The sequence below is a fragment of the Neoarius graeffei genome, chromosome 6 (assembly GCF_027579695.1).
Source record: "Neoarius graeffei isolate fNeoGra1 chromosome 6, fNeoGra1.pri, whole genome shotgun sequence".
NCBI lineage: Eukaryota > Metazoa > Chordata > Actinopteri > Siluriformes > Ariidae > Neoarius > Neoarius graeffei.
In genome coordinates, this window is record NC_083574.1 from 80,157,642 (window position 1) to 80,177,783 (window position 20,142).

Here is a 20,142-nt window from a genome sequence, read left to right on the forward strand (position 1 = left end):
ATATGTAACGAAACTTGATCTCTTAAAGGGATATTGGAAGGTGCCGTTAACTTCAAGGGCTATGGAAGTCTCCTCCTTTATTACCCCATTCGGTCTGTACTCTTATACCGTCATGAGTTTTGGCTTGAGAAATGCGCCAGCAACTTTTCAGCGGCTTATGAATTGGGTAATTGCGGGTTTAGAGGGCTGTGCCGTTTATTTGGATGATTTGATTCTGGTCAGCGACACTTGGGAATCGCATCTGCAGAGGCTCAAATCGGTGTTTGAACGTTTGACTGAGGCGCAGCTGACTGTGAACCTCGCAAAATGCGAATTTGCTAGGGGGACGGTGACTTATCTTGGTAGAGTTGTCGGTAATGGGGAAGTGTGTCCGATTGATGTGAAAATTCCGGCTGTCCAGCAATATCCACCTCCCGCTACAAAAAAAGATCTGCGGCGATTTTTGGGCTTAGTGGGTTTTTACAGATGTTTTTGTAGGAATTTTGCCACCGTGATAGCCCCATTGACAAATCTTTTGAGGGATGGGGAGAAATATGTGTGGGGTGCTGACTGCCAAACGGCGTTCGAAAATGTTAAGTCACTACTTTGTTCTGCGCCTGTTCTGTCTGCTCCATGCTTTGATAAGCCCTTTGTATTACAGGTTGATGGCAGCAACGTCGGAGCGGGTGCTGTTCTGATGCAGGCTGATATGCACAATATTTACCATCCTGTGTGTTTCTTTTTAAAAAAATTTTGTTCGTACCAACGCCACTATTCTGTGGTGGAGAAAGAGACATTGGCCTTAATATGGGCTTTGCAGTACTTTTCGGTCTACATCAGTTCTGCCGTGTCCTTGATTGTTTTTTCTGACCACAACCCTTTAGTTTTCTTAAATTCGCTGAAGTGTCCAAACCAGCGCTTAGTGCGTTGGTCTTTATATTTGCAGTCATACTGTTTGGATATTAGGCACATAAAAGGGTCAGAAAACATTGTGGCCGATGCATTATCCCGTGTCTGATCATTTGCTGTTTTTGTATTTCTTGTTCCCCTGTCTCTCTTTTGCTCTCTCTATAGGAATCTGTGGAGGACTGCAATTTTAGGCTCTGCGTTTTCCAAAAAAAAAAGGGGGGGCGTGTGACGCCTGCGAGTGTTTCGGGGGCGGTGCCTCTGTTGACAGCGCGGAGCTGGAAGTTGATTGTGCTGAATGTCGCCAGCTGCGAAGCCTTCACCTGGGCCTATTAATAGGACTTTGTTTGTGTGTGATGTGCGCCATGAGCGTTAGGCTTCACGTTGGCCATGGGTTTGGGTTTGGTAATTTTGTATTTGTTAAAATTGTATGAATTCCAGTAAAGAGCATGATTTTCTGTTTTGAGTGCCTTATTTTGGGTTTGGGGTTATTTGTTTGAGTCAGAATGTAACACATGCAGCATGACATCATGGGGAAACATTTTGAAAAAAAAAGTTTAATCCTAACTTGGGGCGGCACGGTGGTGTCATGGTTAGCGCTGTCGCCTCACAGCAAGAAGGTCCGGGTTCGAGCCCCATGGCTGGTGAGGGCCTTTCTGTGCTGAGTTTGCATGTTGTCCAGGTGGGTTTCCTCTGGGTGCTCCGGTTTCCTCCACAGTCCAAAGACATGCAGGTTAGGTTAACTGGCGACTCTAAATTGACCGTAGGTGTGAATGGTTGTCTGTGTCTATGTGTCAGCCCTGTGATGACCTGGCGACTTGTCCAGGGTGTGCCCCGCCTTTTGCCCATAGTCAGCTGGGATAGGCTCCAGCTTGCCTGAGACCCTGCAGAACAGGATAAAGCGGCTAGAGATAATGAGATGAGAAGAGATAATCCTAACATAACATTTCTGTTTAATCTTAACTTAATATTGGACTTCCTGTAAAATTGCCTATGCATGTGTGTTAAAAAAAAGTCTACATCTCTGTCTCCATTTCTCTCTGTTAGGTGCTTGTCAATTTCTTCTTAGTGAAGCAGGTCCTCTGGGTGAGCTGACTCAGTCTGACGGTCTGTATCGAGTCAGGCTTCTGCCACCTGTGGAACCTGGCCAATGGCAGCTCAACATCACATCCCATGGGCCAATCACATTTAATGTCTTGGGTAATCGGCTCTGACAAATCGACAATCAAGGATCACATTTCAATACCATACAACATTTCCACTGTGTAACATTAAGTTGCATATGTGTGGCATGATACTTTTATTTTCTTTTATCACAAGCATATTTACATATAAAACAGTACATTAATATTACGTAGCACTTTACAGATAAACAAAACAGAGAAACAAAAATAAGCATTCATAAATAAATATATCTTAATTAAAAGGCAGAATAAATTCTGAATGTTTCATTATTTTGGGTGTTGGTATCTTCTCCTTTTTGGTACTTTCCATAATAAATGAAGGGATTATTAAATATCACAATTTCACTCAAACAGCAGGGTGTAAAATAGAAAATACATAAATGTGAGTCAGCATGTGATTTCTAGATGTCGTTCACACAACAGGAAACAAATGTATCCTACTATAACCTGATACTTTAAATATACCATTACAAAAAAAAAAGAAAAATTTATATAAATTACACATGGTTTCCTTCTTTCTTTTTTTTTTGGTCTTAGGAGAAAGCACTCCCAGGGCTGCGGAGAGTAGAAGGCAGTTCTATTGCAGGTAAACTACATTTGCTGATTTGATTGAATATGACAGCACCACGGTGATGTATTGGTTAGCACTGTTGCCTCACAGCAAGAAGGTTCTGGGTTCAAGTCCAGTGGCCGATGGGGGCCTACCTGTGTGGAGTTTGGATGTTCTCCCTGTATCTGTGTGGGCTTCCTCCAGGTGCTCCGGTTTCCCCCACAGTCCAAAGACGTGCAGGTTCGGCTAATTGGTGGCTCTAAATTGACTATAGGTGTGAGTGGCTGTTTGTCTGTATGTGTCAGCCCTGTGATGATCTGGCAACTTGTCCAGGGTGTACCCCGCCTCTTGCCCATATTCAGCTGGGATAGGTTCCAGCTTGCCCACGACCCTACACAGGATAAGCGGCTACAGATAATGGATGGATTAAATATGGAGTTTGGTAAAATGACCAAAATAAACAATACACCTGGCTAATGATGTATTTTCCTGTATATGGGTTTATATCTCATACCACCATGTTTTTTGTTAATCAGATATATCTTCGCAAATATGTGCACATGGAAATATGCCACTAAATTCTAGAATCTCAAGACAGGGTAAACATTATATCAGAAAAGCTTGCGCCAAGAAAAAAAAACAACAAATAATAATTTCTTTGCTGAATATTCAGATTTAAAGATATACAGGTACAATTTTTCCTCTCACATCCTGTTCTTTTATGCAGTTTCTTAAAAAGCATCAGCTAATTTCTCTTTACATTTAAATATTTTTTTGCAGAGTAGCTTTGCAGAATTACTTTGTGATTTTAAATGAAATATGCTTACATCATTGCTGCTTCATTGCTTTGAATTTTTTTCACTTTCTTCCTCCTCACAGGTGTACCAGCATTTTTAGTGGTGGCTGTAACAGGCCTGTCCACCAATGATGAAGCCACTTTCAGACATGTGACCTTACTAGGGTCCAATGGGGAAAGCTTTCAGAAAGTATTACTGAATACTTTGACTTCCAATTGGTCAGGAAAGGAGCTGATCGGCTTCATTGAGTCAGTTCCCAGGAAGCTCTTCAGTGTGTGTCTCTGTGGAAAAGACAGAATGGGGAATGAGCTTGAGAGAGCTTCCACTGAGATGGTTCAGCCCACACATGTACATATCATGGTACGTCTCCATATGGCACACAATTTCAGTCTAAAATCCTTATTTCAAATCTACAACCAAGTTCATAATTTTGAAAATGTCTGTGAGGTAATATGCAATACTGATATAAATATTGAGATTAAAGAAAATACAAGATAAATGTAACCTATAATTGAAGTACATTTATTCTAAGACCATTCTAAAAAGCTTATTGAAATGACATTGTCCTGCTAGTTCATGATACCTGATATCATAATCCTAACAATGTTACCCAAAGTAGAAAAACAGTTATATGGCATAACAGAATCTCAGCTTGTCTCATCTTACCATAGATCCAGGTTGCAGTGAAAGTTACACCAGTGTTTAGCAAATTCTAGGTGCTTATGTTTGTGGTTAGATGTTTTTGTTTAATTATTGTCACAACAGGGTGGCATGGTGGTGTAGTGGTTAGCGCTGTCGCCTCACAGCAAGAAGGTCCTGGGTTCGAGCCCCGGGGCCGGCGAGGGCCTTTCTGTGTGGAGTTTGCATGTTCTCCCCGTGTCCGCGTGGGTTTCCTCTGGGTGCTCCGGTTTCCCCCGCAGTCCAAAGACATGCAGGTTAGGTTAACTGGTGACTCTAAATTGACCGTAGGTGTGAATGTGAGTGTGAATGGTTGTCTGTGTCTATGTCTCAGCCCTGTGATGACCTGGCGACTTGTCCAGGGTGTGCCCCGCCTTTCGCCCATAGTCAGCTGGGATAGGCTCCAGCTTGCCTGCGACCCTGTAGAAGGATAAAGCGGCTAGAGATAATGAGATGAGATGAGATTGTCACAACAATGGATATGGGCATTTTCAGGTATGTGGATATTGTGGTCATTGTCTGATTTATGAAGGTCAACACTGTTTTTCCCACTTTGTGTTCTCTAATCTTCTCGAGGTTGATGAATGACTAAGGATGTTTGACCTCATAATTACATTTCATGGATGACTGCTTAAAAGGTGTTAAACATTCAGGTGAACTTAATAGTTAAATGGAAACATAATGTACATTTTGTACATACAGTATGAATATCTTGGGATATCAATAATTGTGACTTTTTTCAAAAGAAAAGTTACTTTAGTTGGAGGTTAGCTTTCACTTGTATTTTCAGTGTGAGCTTAAGTTAATTAATACAAAGATATTACATTATATAGCATTTAGCAGACGCTCCTAACCAGAATGATGCAAAATGAGTGCAAAAGTCAGGTACACAAAGTGCTGACCTTCTAGATCAGAAAGTTCTCGTGCCAAGTGAATAAGTAACAAGAATACTGAGTGTAATATGCTGTTGAAGTACTCATAGTTAACTGTGGGTGGTAGAAATGGGCAACTGGACTTGCTTGAAGATTCTTGAAAACGTTTCACCTCTCGTCCAAAAGGCTTCCTCAGTTCTGTCTGACTAATAGGGAGTATCAGATATTTATCCTCTCCTGGATCAGAATCAGAATTCTGATGACCAGCTCATCTAAGGTGTCATTGAGGCATCATGTTGGTGTGGGTCACTGGAGGCTGGGTGTGAACGGCGAGTCACACCCAGCCTCCAGTGACCCACACCAACATGATGCCTCAATGACACCTTAGATGAGCTGGTCATCAGAATTCTGATCCAGGAGAGGATAAATATCTGATACTCCCTATTAGTCAGACAGAACTGAGGAAGCCTTTTGGACGAGAGGTCAAACGTTTTCAAGAATCTTCAAGCAAGTCTAGTTGCCCATTTCTACCACCCACAGTTTACTATGACCTGGATGATTGAGAATATTCACAGACATACTCATAGTCAAACAGCCAAGGAAACAAACCAACCATATACAGTGGTGCTTGAAAATTTGTGAACCCTTCAGAATTTTCTATATTTCTGCATAAATATGACCTAAAACAACATCAGATTTTCACACAAGTCCTAAAAGTAGATAAAGAGAACCCAGTTAAACAAACGAGAAAAAAATATTATACTTGGTCATTTATTGAGGAAAATGAGCCAATTTTACATATCTGTGAGTGGCAAAAGTATGTGAACCTCCTGGATTAGCAGTTAATTTGAAGGTGAAACTAGAGTCAGGTGTTTTCAATCAATGGGATGACAATCAGGTGTGAGTGGGCACCCTGTTTTATTTAAAGAACAGGGATCTATCAAAGTCTGATCTTCACAACACATGTTTGTGGAAGTGTATCATGACACAAACAAAGGAGATTTCTGAGGACCTCAGAAAAAGCGTTGTTGATGCTCATCAGGCCGGAAAAGGTTACAAAATCATTTCTAAAGAGTTTGGACTCCACCCATCCACAGTCAGACAGACTGTGTACAAATGGAGGAAATTCAAGACCATTGTTACCCTCCCCAAGAGTGGTCGACCAACAAAGATCACTCCAGGAGCAAGGTGTGTAATAGTCAGCGAGATGATTAAAAAAAAATATATGAAAAAAATTCATTTATTTCAAACTTCAAATGCGGCATGCTAATGTAATAAAGGAGCGGCGCAGACTTGTGCCACTTATCTATGCTGACTCACATAAAATTATTTGTTTTAAAATAAATGACAAGTCCACCTTACCTTTGAATAGTTTTAGACCAAATTTTTTTGCATCTTTAGTGGTTTTAGGAACAGCATTTTCTTTCATAATTTGTAATTCTTCCTCACTTACAGTGACAAAGTGTTTGGCTGCCATTTTGCCGAGTCACTTAAGGTGATTACCAAGAAATAGTCCGAATTTCTCGACCAATCAGCGTACACAATTTCCTATAATCACCTGTGTATTTATGCTACAGGATATTACAAACACTGGATGTCTGCTTTTCCATATTTATGGCTAGAGTCTGTGAAAATGGGTCATGAATCAGAAAAGCAGAGTGGTACTCTATAAAATTTTTCTTAAAATACATAGACATGATTTCTAGCAAATATCACTTGAGATGTGTGAACTGATAACTAAAAAAAGCATCTTTTAACATTTTGAACTAAGCATTATTTGTTTGAATATACGGTGTCTTGCAAAAGTATTCATCTCCCTTTGCGTTTGTCCTATTTTGTTGCATTACAAGCAGTGCCGTATTAAGCCAATGCGGTGCCCCTGGGCACTATACCTCAAGTGCCCCCACCACCACCCTGAGCGCACGCGTTCAGTAACCTCCTGCACACACTCACAAACCTTGCCCTTTGCTGTCAAAAATAGTAGCATATACATAAACAAGGTTATTCTTCCTCATTGAAAATTTATTAAGTAGACTTGTGCCCATCAGCCCATCAAATTCACTGAAAACAACCAACGATATGCATGTAGGCATACTGAAATGTCTTATTCAAAAATGAGCAGCATATATTTTTGTACGTCTCAAGGGGATCCTTGTCGTCGCCGACCCCTCGGCTAACACTGGCTGTGGTTGTAGCATCTCCCCGGCTAGTGCTAGCAGGGCCATCTCCCTCACTAGCATCGCTGATTTCACTAGCTTCGGCTTCAGCGCTGGTAGTGACAGCAGTTGTCGATGTTTTTATAAAAAAACGATCTAACACTGGAACATTTTTAATTGCAGCTACACACCTGGAGTCTCTCTTTTTTTAATTTTCTCTTCGCACAACCACTCAATTGATGTCTGTCCATTTTTCATTTCTACTGCAGTTTTTAAAAAATTGATACATTTCACCGTAGGTGGACTGGCTCAACTGACAGGCTGAGGAAAGGGCGGTTAATGGTCACATGGGCCACTCTTGCTCAGAATTATGATTATTGTTGTTGTTATGAAATTAGTGTTCATAATGAATTATATATGACTATTTAACAATGTCAAGTGTATAACCATTTTAAGTGTACAAACATTCACGAAAAATATTTTTAAAGTTTCTGTCATGTGGTGCCCCCCCACTGGCTGTGAGTGGTTAGTCCCCCTGGGCACTGTGCCGCAGGCCCATATAGTTAATCCGGCTTTGATTACAAGCTGGAATTAAAATGGATTTTTGGGGGTTCGCACCATTTTATTTACACAACATGCCTACAACTTTAAAGGTGAAAATTGTTGTTTTATTGTGACACAAACAATAATTAAGATGGAAAAAAAAGAAATCTCGAGTGTGCATAGGTATTCACCTCCCCAAAGTCAATACTTCGTCGAGCCACCTTTTGCTGCAATTCCAACTGCAGGTCTCTTGGGGTATGTCTCTGTTAGCTTAGCATATCTAGCCACTGGGATTTTTGCCCATTCCTCAAAGCAAAACTGCTCCAACTCCTTCAAGAAGAAGAAGAACTTTATTCATCACATGCTTGTGAAATTCCTCTCTGCATTTAATCCATCTGAAACAGTGAACACACACACATACATACCCAGAGCAGTAGACAGCCATGCTAACAGCACCCAGGGAGCAGTTGGGAGTTAAGTGCCTCACTCAAGGGCCACACAGAAAGGCCCCTGCCAGCTGCTGGGCTCGAACCCAGAACCTTCTTGCTGTGAGGCGACCATGCTAACCACTTACACCACTGTGCTGCCCAAGTTAAGACGGGTTGTGTTGGTGTACAGCAATCTTGAAGTTATGTCACAGATTCTCAGTTGGATTGAGGTCTGGGCTTTGATTAGGCCATTCCAAGGCATTTAAATGTTTCCCTTTAAACTACTCCAGTGTAGCTTTAGCAGTATGTTTATTGTCCTGCTGGAACATGAACCTTCGTCCCAGTCTCAAACCTCTGGCTGACTCAAACAGGTTTTCCTCCAAAATTGCCCTGTATTTAGTGCCATCCTTCTTTCCTTCAGCACTGACCAGCTTTCCTGTCTCTGCAGATGAAAAACATCCCCACAGCATGATGCTGCCACCACCATGCTTCACTGTAGGAATGGTGTTCTCAGGGTGTTGGGATTGTGCCACACATGGCATTTCCAATGATGGCCAAAAAGATCAATTTTAGTCTCATTTGACCAGAGAATCTTCTTCCATGTGTTTGGGGAGTCTGCCACATGCTGTTGGGCAAACTCCAAACGTGTTTTCTTTAAGCAATGACTTTTTTCTTGCCACTCTTCCATAAAGCCCCACTCTGTGGACTGTACGGCTTAAAGCAGGGGCGTGTTTAGCCTATTTTTGGGGGTGCTCAAGCACCCCCAAAAACGAGCTGAGCACCCCCTAGCTCAGCACCCTCAAAAACACTGCTTTTGGAAGTAATTTTCAGAAATAAGTGCCCTCGCGCACTGCGCAATGAATGTGTGCGCGGCAGCGCGGGCGTGTGTGTGTTCTTGAATTCACCTGTTACGTGATAGTTCTATGAGCAGTAAAATACCCCCCCCCCCCCTTGCGTCCCCTCTGATTGGGTTGCCTGTCCGCGCGAGTGCTTGCTACGACATGGTGTTTTTTTAAACTGGATTCCACGCCGATGAGGAACTCAAAGTAGCACCTGAGTATTACTGACATAGTGAGATGTGAAAGTACGGACTGGAGTTACAATTGTTAAACACAACACAATAATATGCATAATGCAATATTGATGTTCCCTGGTCTATGAACAGAATGATAAAAACGACATTTATCATCCATATCGAGATACTTTTGTGCAGAGCTGTACAAGTGCTACGGTGCTAGACCACCGTGTGTTAGTCAATTTTATTTAATGTAACATAGTGTTTACTAATGTAAACTAATGTAAAATCATAATAATAGACACTTATTACACAATACACAATAACACATTAATTAACAATTACCACTGTTCAAAATGAATAGCTCCAACATTACAAATGCAGTAGTAGGTCTTGTTTAGTTAAAAATATAACGTAAATATTTGTGTCAGTGGTTGTAAATGTGTAGATATCATAGTTTATTAGGTCAGCTTCTGTTAAAACATTGCATAAGTCTAGTCTTGTCTTCTCATTCTCATCTCATTATCTCTAGCCGCTTTATCCTTCTACAGGGTCGCAGGCAAGCTGGAGCCTATCCCAGCTGACTACGGGCGAAAGGCGGGGTACACCCTGGACAAGTCGCCAGGTCATCACAGGGCTGACACATAGACAACCATTCACACCTACGGTCAATTTAGAGTCACCAGTTAACCTAACCTGCATATCTTTGGACTGTGGGGGAAACCGGAGCACCCGGAGGAAACCCACGCGGACACGGGGAGAACATGCAAACTCCGCACAGAAAGGCCCTCGCCGGCCACGGGGCTCGAACCCAGGACCTTCTTGCTGTGAGGCGACAGCGCTAACCACTACACCACCGTGCCGCCCCTAGTCTAGTCTTCTTGTCTAGTTAAGTCTAGTCTAAATGCGGAATAAATGTGGAAACACTGTCGTTCAAGTCAGGTGCCTCTGTCAGCTCTGGGGGCTAAGCACCCCCAAAGATCAGATGCTAGAATCGCCCCTGGCTTAAAGTGCTCCTATGTACAGATACTCCCATCTCTGCTGTAGATCTTTGCAGTTCCTTCAGTGTTATCTTTGATGTCTTTGCTGCACCTCTGATTAATGTCCTCCGTGCCTGTGCTGTGAGTTTTGGTTGGCAGCCTTCTTGTCAGGTTTGTCGTGGTGACATATTCTTTCCATTTTGCTATAATGGATTTAATGGTGCTCTTTGGGATATTCAAAGTTTGGGATATTTTTTATAACCCAACCCTGATCTATACTTCTCCACAACTTTGTCTCGGACCTGTTTGGAGTGCTCCTTGGTTTTCATGTTGCTTGCTTAATAGTGTTGCAGAGTCAGGGTCCTTCCAGAACAGGCTGATTTATACAGACATCATGTGACCGATAATGTGACACTTTGATTGCACACAGGTAGATCTTAATCAACTAATTATGTGACTTATGAAGTGAATTGGTTGGAGCAGCTCTTATTTAGGGGTTTCATATGAAAGGGGGTGAATACCTATGGACACTCCAGATTTCTGTTTTTTTCATCTTAATTATTGTTTGTGTCACAATAAAACAACAATTTTCACCTTTAAAGTGGTAGGCATGTTGTGTAAATCAAATGGTGCTAACCCTCCAAAAATTCATTTTAATTCCAGCTTGTAATGCAACAAAACAGGACAAAAACCACAGGGGATGAATACTTTTGCAAGACACTGTATATGTATGTACTTCATCTAAGTCTAATCTAAGTCTAAAGTCCTTCCCGCACCATATGGCGCACAGAGCGGCGCCGTTCTCCGTTTCTGTAGCCCTCGGCCTCTCGCCTATTACATAGCTAGGGTTACAGTGGGGGATTAGTCCTCTGGTAACCACAAGAGTTTGACTCCCCACTCGTATCTGTATTGCAGTGTGCTTTGCCAGATGGCAGTAGGTACCATTTTTATGATGGTCTTTGGTATGACCCGACCGCAAGTAGAACTCGCGATCTCCTGATTGAGAATGTACTTCATCACTTTCTTTAAAATAATTTTCACCCCATCTACAAATTTATAGGAATCCTATTGGGAACAGTGGTAACAATACAAGTTTTACTCACTGTGTGTGTGCGAATTTATTTCAGCTGGCTCTTATCCATAGTCCACCTCTGTCTGAGATTTTTGTCTTCACTGATGCATCCCCTAAAGACATCCACCTGTACAGCACTGTCAAAGCTCTCATTTTAGAAAAACAGAGCAAGGTAAAACACACAGAGTACCACAGCCACAAACATGAATATACACAAACACCCACATCATGAACACATCAAAACTATCTTCACCAGGTGACCTTCCTGGTGACTGAAGACCCAAGTCATGGAGAGACCAAGACAAGCAAGAGGAAAAGAAGAGAAACTCTGTCTCCTGACAGATTCTCTTTTTACTCCTCTCTCTCTTCCTTATCTGAGTGGATGACCATCTTCACCACTAACAGGGATATTCATAAAGTTTCAGCCATCGTGGAAGACAGCACCACTGCCAGCAAGGTAAAAAAAAGTGCTCCAGTAATATGACACTCAATAAATTACCTCAATAAATACATGCTATTGTTTCTGTTTTTGTTCTCACCAGTATGATAATGTGACCTTGATTTTAATTAAAGCAGACTTAAGAAGTCAGAAAAGCACCATGTTTATATGTTGTTTTTTTTTCTGCACTCCTCCTCAGGTGACACTGTTTCATGCAGAAAGTGAGGCAGATTCATCACACGCCTTCACAATCGACCAAGCAGTCAGATCTGTCAGTCTCCATGTTGCTGGAAAACTCAAACACTGAGTTCTCATCAACCCTACGGGTATTACCCCCCCCCCCCCCCCCCCCCCCCACACACACACACACAACACCTGCACACTCCTGTCATGCTCAGAGGAACCAGCAGTGTTTAACAATGCACATGACACAACCATATGCATGCATAGGTAATTTTATACATGAGGGGGATGCCACATACTGTATACATTGGCTGTATATACTCAGAGGACATTTTATTAGGAACACCCATCCACCTGCTGTTTATGCAGTTATCTAATCAGCCAATCCCTTGGCAGCAGAAAAATGCATAAGATCATCTCATCTCATTATCTCTAGCCGCTTTATCCTTCTACAGGGTCGGAGGCAAGCTGGAGCCTATCCCAGCTGACTACGGGCGAAAGGCGGGGTACACCCTGGACAAGTCGCCAGGTCATCACAGGGCTGACACATAGACACAGACAACCATTCACACTCACATTCACACCTACGGTCAATTTAGAGTCACCAGTTAACCTAACCTGCATGTCTTTGGACTGTGGGGGAAACCGGAGCACCCGGAGGAAACCCACGCGGACACGGGGAGAACATGCAAACTCCACACAGAAAGGCCCTCGCCGGCCCCGGGGCTCGAACCCAGGACCTTCTTGCTGTGAGGCGACAGCGCTAACCACTACACCACCGTGCCGTCGCATAAAATCATGCAGATACAAATCAAGAGCTTCAGTTAATATTCACTTCAAACATCAGAATGGGAAAAATTGTGATCTCAAAGTGTGACTTTCTTTCACTGTGGCATGGGTGTTGGTTTGAGCCAGATGGACTGGTTTGAGTATTTCAGAAACTGCTGATCTCCTGGAGTTTTCACACACAACAGTCTCTAGAGTTTACACAGAATGGTGCGAAAAACAAAAACACCGAGTGAGTGACAGTTCTGTGGGTGGAAACAAACGCCTTGTTGATGAGAGAGGTCAGAGGAAAATAGCCAGGTTGGTTTGAGATTATTTTGCCAGGAAGGATACAGTAACTCATAATCACTCTTTATAACTGTGGCGAGCAGAAAAGCATCTCAGCATGCAACAGCAGAAGACCACATTGAGTTCCACTCCTGCAGCCAAGAACAAGTATCTTAGAATCAAGAACAAATTCGTATTAAAGTGGCCAGTGAGTGCATGTGTACACTGTATATGGCTGTATTTGCTGTATAAAGGCATCAAAGACACCAGAAACAAATTATACTATAACCTCATTAAGATATTATTTAGCCAAATCAGTCTACTGTAAAAAAATACCACATATAGTCATATAAATAACAATGTAAATTAAAGCCACTAGCGGCCTTGATGGGCCCTTGCACGTGTGGTTCCACAACCCAGGACATCCCACCACCCAACAAAACAGTCACATGTCATACGATATACAGTGGTGCTTGAAAGTTTGTGAACCCTTTAGAATTTTCTATATTTCCGCATAAATATGACCTAAAACATCATCAGATTTTCACACAAGTCTTAAAAGTAGATAAAGAGAACCCAGTTAAACAAACGAGACAAAAATAAAATACTTGGTTATTTATTTATTGAGGAAAATGATCCAATATTGCATATCTGTGAGTGGCAAAAGTATGTGAACCTTTGCTTTCAGTATCTGGTGTGACCCCCTTGTGCAGCAATAACTGCAACTAAACGTTTCCGGTAACTGGTGATCAGTCCTGCACACCGGCTTGGAGGAATTTCAGCCCATTCCTCTGTACAGAACAGCTTCAACTCTGGGTTGTTGGTGGGTTTCCTCACATGAACTGCTCGCTTCAGGTCCTTCCACAACATTTCGATTGGATTGGGGTCAGGACTTTGACTTGGCCATTCCAAAACATTAACTTTATTCTTTTTTAACCATTCTTTGGTACAACAACTTGTGTGCTTAGGGTCGTTGTCTTTCAGCATGACTCACCTTCTCCGAGATTCAGTTCATGGACCGATGTCCTGACATTTTCCTTTAGAATTTGCTGGTATAATTCAGAATTAATTGTTCCATCAATGATGGCAAGCCGTCCTGGCCCAGATGCATCAAAACAGGCCCAAACCATGATACTACCACCACCATGTTTCACCAATGGGATAAGGTTCTTATGCTGGAATGCAGTGTTTTCCTTTCTCCAAACATAGCGCTTCTCATTTAAACCAAAAAGTTCTATTTTGGTCTCATCCGTCCACAAAACATTTTTCCAATAGCCTTCTGGCTTGTCCACATGATCTTTAGCAAACTGCAGATGAGCAGCAATGTTCTTTTTGGAGAGCAGTGGCTTTCTCCTTGCAACCATGCCATGCACACCATTGTTGTTCAGTGTTCTCCTGATGGTGGACTCGTGAACATTAACATTAGTCAATATGAGAGAGGCCTTCCGTTGCTTAGAAGTTACCCTGGGGTCCTTTGTGACCTCGCCGACTATGACATGCCTTGTTCTTGGAGTGATCTTTGTTTTTCGACCACTCCTGGGGAGGGTAACGATGGTCTTGAATTTCCTCCATTTGTACACAATCTGTCTGACTGTGGATGGGTGGAGTCCAAACTCTTTAGAGGTGGTTTTGTAACCTTTTCCAGCCTGATGAGCATCAACAACGCTTTTTCTGAGGTCCTCAGAAATCTCCTTTGTTCGTGCCATGATACACTTCCACAAACATGTGTTGTGAAGATCAGACTTTGATAGATCCCTGTTCTTTAAATAAAACAGGGTGCCCACTCACACCTGATTGTCATCCCATTGAGTGAAAACAGCTGACTCTAATTTCACCTTCAAATTAACTGCTAATCCTAGAGGTTCACATACTTTTGCCACTCAGATATGTAATATTGGATCATTTTCCTCAATTAATAAATGACCAAGTATAATATTTTTGTCTTGTTTGTTTAACTGGGTTCTCTTTATCTACTTTTAGGACTTGTGTGAAAATCTGATGATGTTTTAGGTCATATTTATGCAGAAATAGAGAAAATTCTAAAGGGTTCACAAACTTTCAAGCACCACTGTATTCATCAAATGTTCAAAGGTGATGTGCATGTTGCAAATGCCATGACTGCTTGATGGATGAGAGATAGACAAAGACTGTGTGTGTGTTTCTGTGGTGTGAAAATGTACATTTATATATGTACAAAACGATACATGTCTCCTCCTTATCTCTATCTCATGCTGTAATCTTAAGTCATCTTAGCTTTCCTGTGTCTGCAGTGTGTGTGTGTGTGTGTGTGTGTACATGCAGAGTTTTCATATGTCTGCAACAAAATGTACAATGATGGCAGGTCACTAATATATAGATTTAGGCACTGCCTAAAAGCGGAGCTCCCATCTGTTTCTGGGTTGTAGAATTTTCTTATATCCTAGCCAGACTCATCTCATCTCATTATCTCTAGCCGCTTTATCCTTCTACAGGGTCGCAGGCAAGCTGGAGCCTATCCCAGCTGACTACGGGTGAAAGGCGGGGTACACCCTGGACAAGTCGCCAGGTCATCACAGGGCTGACACATAGACACAGACAACCATTCACACTCACATTCACACCTACGGTCAATTTAGAGTCACCATGTCTGCATGTCTTTGGACTGTGGGGGAAACCGGAGCACCCGGAGGAAACCCACGCGAACACGGGGAGAACATGCAAACTCCACACAGAAAGGCCCTCGCCGGCCTCGGGGCTCGAACCCAGGACCTTCTTGCTGTGAGGCGACAGCGCTAACCACTACACCACCGTGCCGCCCTCCAGCCAGTCTCTTTTGTTTTATTTCTTTACTGGCTAGGACTGGCCACTAGGTGGTGTGTATGACTGGTAATTACTAGCACTGGCCACTAGGCGGTGTGTATGACTGGTAATTACTAACACTGACCACTAGGCGGTGTGTATAACTGGTGGTACACGTACACGGACAAACCACAAAAAATTGACTTGATGGGTTAACCATTTTTTCTTAGGTATGGTGCTCAGCTGGAGCTCCGCTATTATTGTGTGTGTGTGTGTGTGTGTGTGTGTGTGTGTGTGTGTGTGTGTGTGTGTGTGTGCGTGCGCGTGTGTGTGTCTGTTTGTCAGAGGGACAGAGAGAGAGAAAGTGTGTGTGTGAAAGAGAGAGTGTGTGCTCATAGATGTTGCGTGTGCATGTGAGTGCATACTTGTGAGAAAGTGTAGGTTATGTGTGTATGCATAAATATGCATACTACTGTGAGTGTGTGTGTGTGTATGAGTGTGCACAGAATTCTCATCTCATCTCATTATCTCTAGCCGCTTTATCCTGTTCTACAAGGTCACAGGCAAGCTGGAGCCTATCCCAGCTGACTACGGGTGAAAGGCGGGGTACACCCTGGACAAGTCACCAGGTCATCACAGGGCTGACATGTAGACACAGACAACCATTCACACTCACATTCACACCTACGGTCAATTTAGAGTCACCAGTTAACCTAACTTGCATGTCTTTGGACTGTGGGGGAAACCAGAGCACCCGGAGGAAACCCACGCGGACACGGGGAGAACATGCAAACTTCGCACAGAAAGGCCCTCGCCAGCCACGGGGCTCGAACCCGGACCTTCTTGCTGTGAGGTGACAGCGCTAACCACTACACCACCGTGCCGCCCTGTGCACAGAATTGTATATTGTAGGTACATTCCACTAAGAAACTACATTTCCCATCAGCCCACTTCCGCGTTGACCTACGTCAAGCCAGGGCGGGATCATCTACGTCATCCTCCAGGAAGGCATAAACCGCCTGGAATTCCTCAGCCCTTTGTCTCTCGCGTCCGGATTCCAAGGAATCTAGACGCATAAAGAGATGCTCTCAAACCCGAAAACACCTCTTTCTTGCAAGATCCATCATTCAGCGTGATTTCTTAACCTTGGCCAAGGTAAACTCTAGAATCGCGCGATCTTTAAACTCAACCCGAGTTACAACCGGTTTATTCGTATTAGAAGTGACGTCACGACTGCCGCTTAAATGCAGTTTTAATTTATAATTAGGAGCGACCAGATTCCTCCTGATTAAAGCGCTGTGCATATTATTCTGATCAGAGACTTTTCCTCACGAACGCTGAAGTTCGGATCAAGAATCCTCTGCCTTCACGGAAACGACCCAAGTGATCCGCTGGACCAGAAAGCTCTCCGCGCTTTCTACACGAGCGGCTCACGTGCTTCATGAACAGTGAAGCTCTGCAACGGCGAACATCTTCTCAGAACTTTGCTAGAGGCGAGATATTGAGTAAAATATATTTGGGCATAAATTAAGATAGTCTTAGGAATTTGCTTTTATTGAAATAGTGTGAATTTAAACCCTGGTTTATTGTTACACCGTTAAAACACGCATCGTGTTGATTTATTTTGTTTAATCTCAATTGGTTTAATAGATAGGCTGTGCATTATTCTTTTTACTAATATCCTCAATCTCCTTAACACACGTTTTGACCTTATTAAGACTTCAGGGGGTTTGATAATGTTACGAGTGTGGAATTCTTTTGTTACTTAGAAAACACGTGCCCAGCAGGCCTGACCAGGCCTGATACACATAAACCCACGTTAGCTACAGCTTCCCTTTGTCTGCTTAGCAACACAAAGCTAATCTGGGCTTACCTCGTGCTCAAACACACTTTGGTTAGCTATAGACCCTTTTCAGTCACGTGACCTTCGTAAATGTGACCACCATTTTGGACATGTAGCGGACTTTGGCTCGAATTGGTTTGAATGCGAGGAAGGCGACAAACGGAGAACATACAAGAAAAAGGAGCGAGATGCAGAAAACACCTTCGCTATCCAGTGACGTAGGGCATTTACAGGGCGAGCAGAGGGAGAAATAACAACAGTAATGACACATTAGCAACGCTGTACAGAAATAACGGTTTATGGCACAGACCCTTTCGGTTCTCGCTCATCTAGCTGCTACAATGACTGCTTAGACTGCAACAATAATACCTAACACACATTTAAGTATCCGTCGTAAAGACGTGAAACTCGTCGAGTGACGAGTGTGTTCATTGATCAGCTAACACAATCTAAAAGTAGACATACCATCACACTGCCCTGGCGCTGTGTACAGTTTCCCTTCTATGGTTTGTGCGCTCACTATTTGCCATTACTTTCTCCAACCGTTGTTACAGATTACAGGGAACAGCCTGGATTTAAGAGACAAATACATGCTCCTATTGTTTTGAACACTTATTTGTAGGCAGTGCTTAATTTGTAAAGTGGGAGGTCCCGGAGCGCAGAGGATGAGCGGCTCCGGTGCGGAAAAAAAGAGGGGGGGAGGGGGGAGCGGCGCTGCGCTGCGCTTCTGGGCATGTTTTATAATAACACTGCAAATTAAGTTCATCTGCAGATATTTTGTGGATGTCGTTTCATGAGAGAAATCACCAACAAGACAGATATCAAAATCAGACATTAACACTAAATAAACTTGCATTTTTTTATTTAATTATTTTTTTATTTTTATTTTTGTTACATAGTCAAAAGAGGTGTCGGATCACCGGATCCAGTGTAAATAGCTGCCGGAGCCAACGGCCGAGGTTCCGGAGCGCGCTCCGGCTTGCTCCCCTCAAATTAAGCGCTGTTTGTAGGACACTGCCTCTGATCTGTCCTACAGTCTACCAACAGCAAAGGAACACAACGCTAGCTAATGTCGTTAGCGAATAGCTACTACAGAAGAACAAAGAGGTTACAATGGGTTATTTTAGCCTATTTGGTTACACACTCGCCGCCACAGAATGTTAACAGCAATGTAATGCCTTTTCTGGCTAATTTTATTCGTCTTACCTCCAACAAAGTGGTCACTACACAAGCGCTGGTATGCCGAGGGCTGCCAATCTTTCCTGTTTATGGCCGCTATCCATCTACCGGGATCCGATAAAATGATAAACCTTGCCTTGTTTGTTGATGGTTACTACATCCAGGTGCACAACAATATAGTGGCATGATGGAAGTCTTGCTGAAAATAAACACTTTCTTTGCTGCCGTTCCTCAGTGTTGGCTGTGGTAAACTACTGGTAGTACACATCCAAAATGGCGGCCGCGTTTGTCGTGACGTCACATGAAAAGGGTCCATCCAGACATGGCAGTCCTTCCCCCACACTCACACATACCAACACATCAGATAACAACATTCCAAACTTTACAGCCCCTCACACACACACACACACACACACACACACACACACACACACACACACACACACCCCTTTGCTCAGGCCTAGAGGCCTACACTATGTGCTCACATACACAAGCACATGTTAGCTAAACACGTGCTAATCCTTTTGTTCTACTTAGGTAAAATTCCTTTGTTTTAGCTAGCAACACACACACACACACACACACACACACACACACACACACACCTCACTGCTTGTATATATTGATTATTCATTTTTATCTTTGTTATAAGAAATTCAATTATTATTAAAACTGTGTTCAATTGTTGGTGTTCCAATATCTGTGAAGTCACCCAATCTCTCAAAGAATTCAAAAAGGTGCAGATGATTTATGTAATATGGTAAATGATCAATAATAATTTGGAATATATCATAATTTAGCTGTTTGATAATTTATCCAGGATTAATGAAACGATTCACTAAATGATTCACTGAATGATTCACCTGAATGATTCAGTTTAAACGATTCAATGAGACTGATTCTATGGTATGATTCAATTCAAATGAGTCAAATTAAATGATTCAATGGGATTGATTCAATATAATTATTAACCTTCAAATTTAATGAGACTGATTTAATGAGATTGATCACTTAATATTAATAGTAACTGTGATTGTACCTACAATATGTTATATCATCAGACTCATCTCATTATCTCTAGCCGCTTTATCCTGTTCTACAGGGTCGCAGGCAAGCTGGAGCCTATCCCAGCTGACTACGGGCGAAAGGCGGGGTACACCCTGGACAAGTCGCCAGGTCATCACAGGGCTATCATCAGACTCATGATATACAATATTTTGTAAAGTTTCAGATCAATCCATCAATGAATTGAACATTTTTCCCCATTTCCTGCTTGGCCAGATGGTGGCGCTGTGCTAGGCACCTGAATTACACGTGAATATCATCACAATCATAATACACAATATTTTGTAAAGTGTCAGATCAATCAGTTAAAGCATTGCCAATTTCTGGCACATTTCCTGCTTGGTCAGGTGGTGGCGCTATAAAAGACAGGCCCATTGGGCGTCAGGTTATCATAATAATCATAATATCTATTGAAGTAAGAAGTGTCCAACCATACAGTCAA

The 20,142-nt window shown here is 42.6% G+C and overlaps 1 pseudogene; it reads left to right on the forward strand.

Moving 5' to 3' along the window:
* The window catches only part of LOC132888331 (von Willebrand factor A domain-containing protein 7-like), a 156,520-nt pseudogene that overhangs the window by 106,694 nt on the left and 29,684 nt on the right, over positions 1–20,142 (forward strand).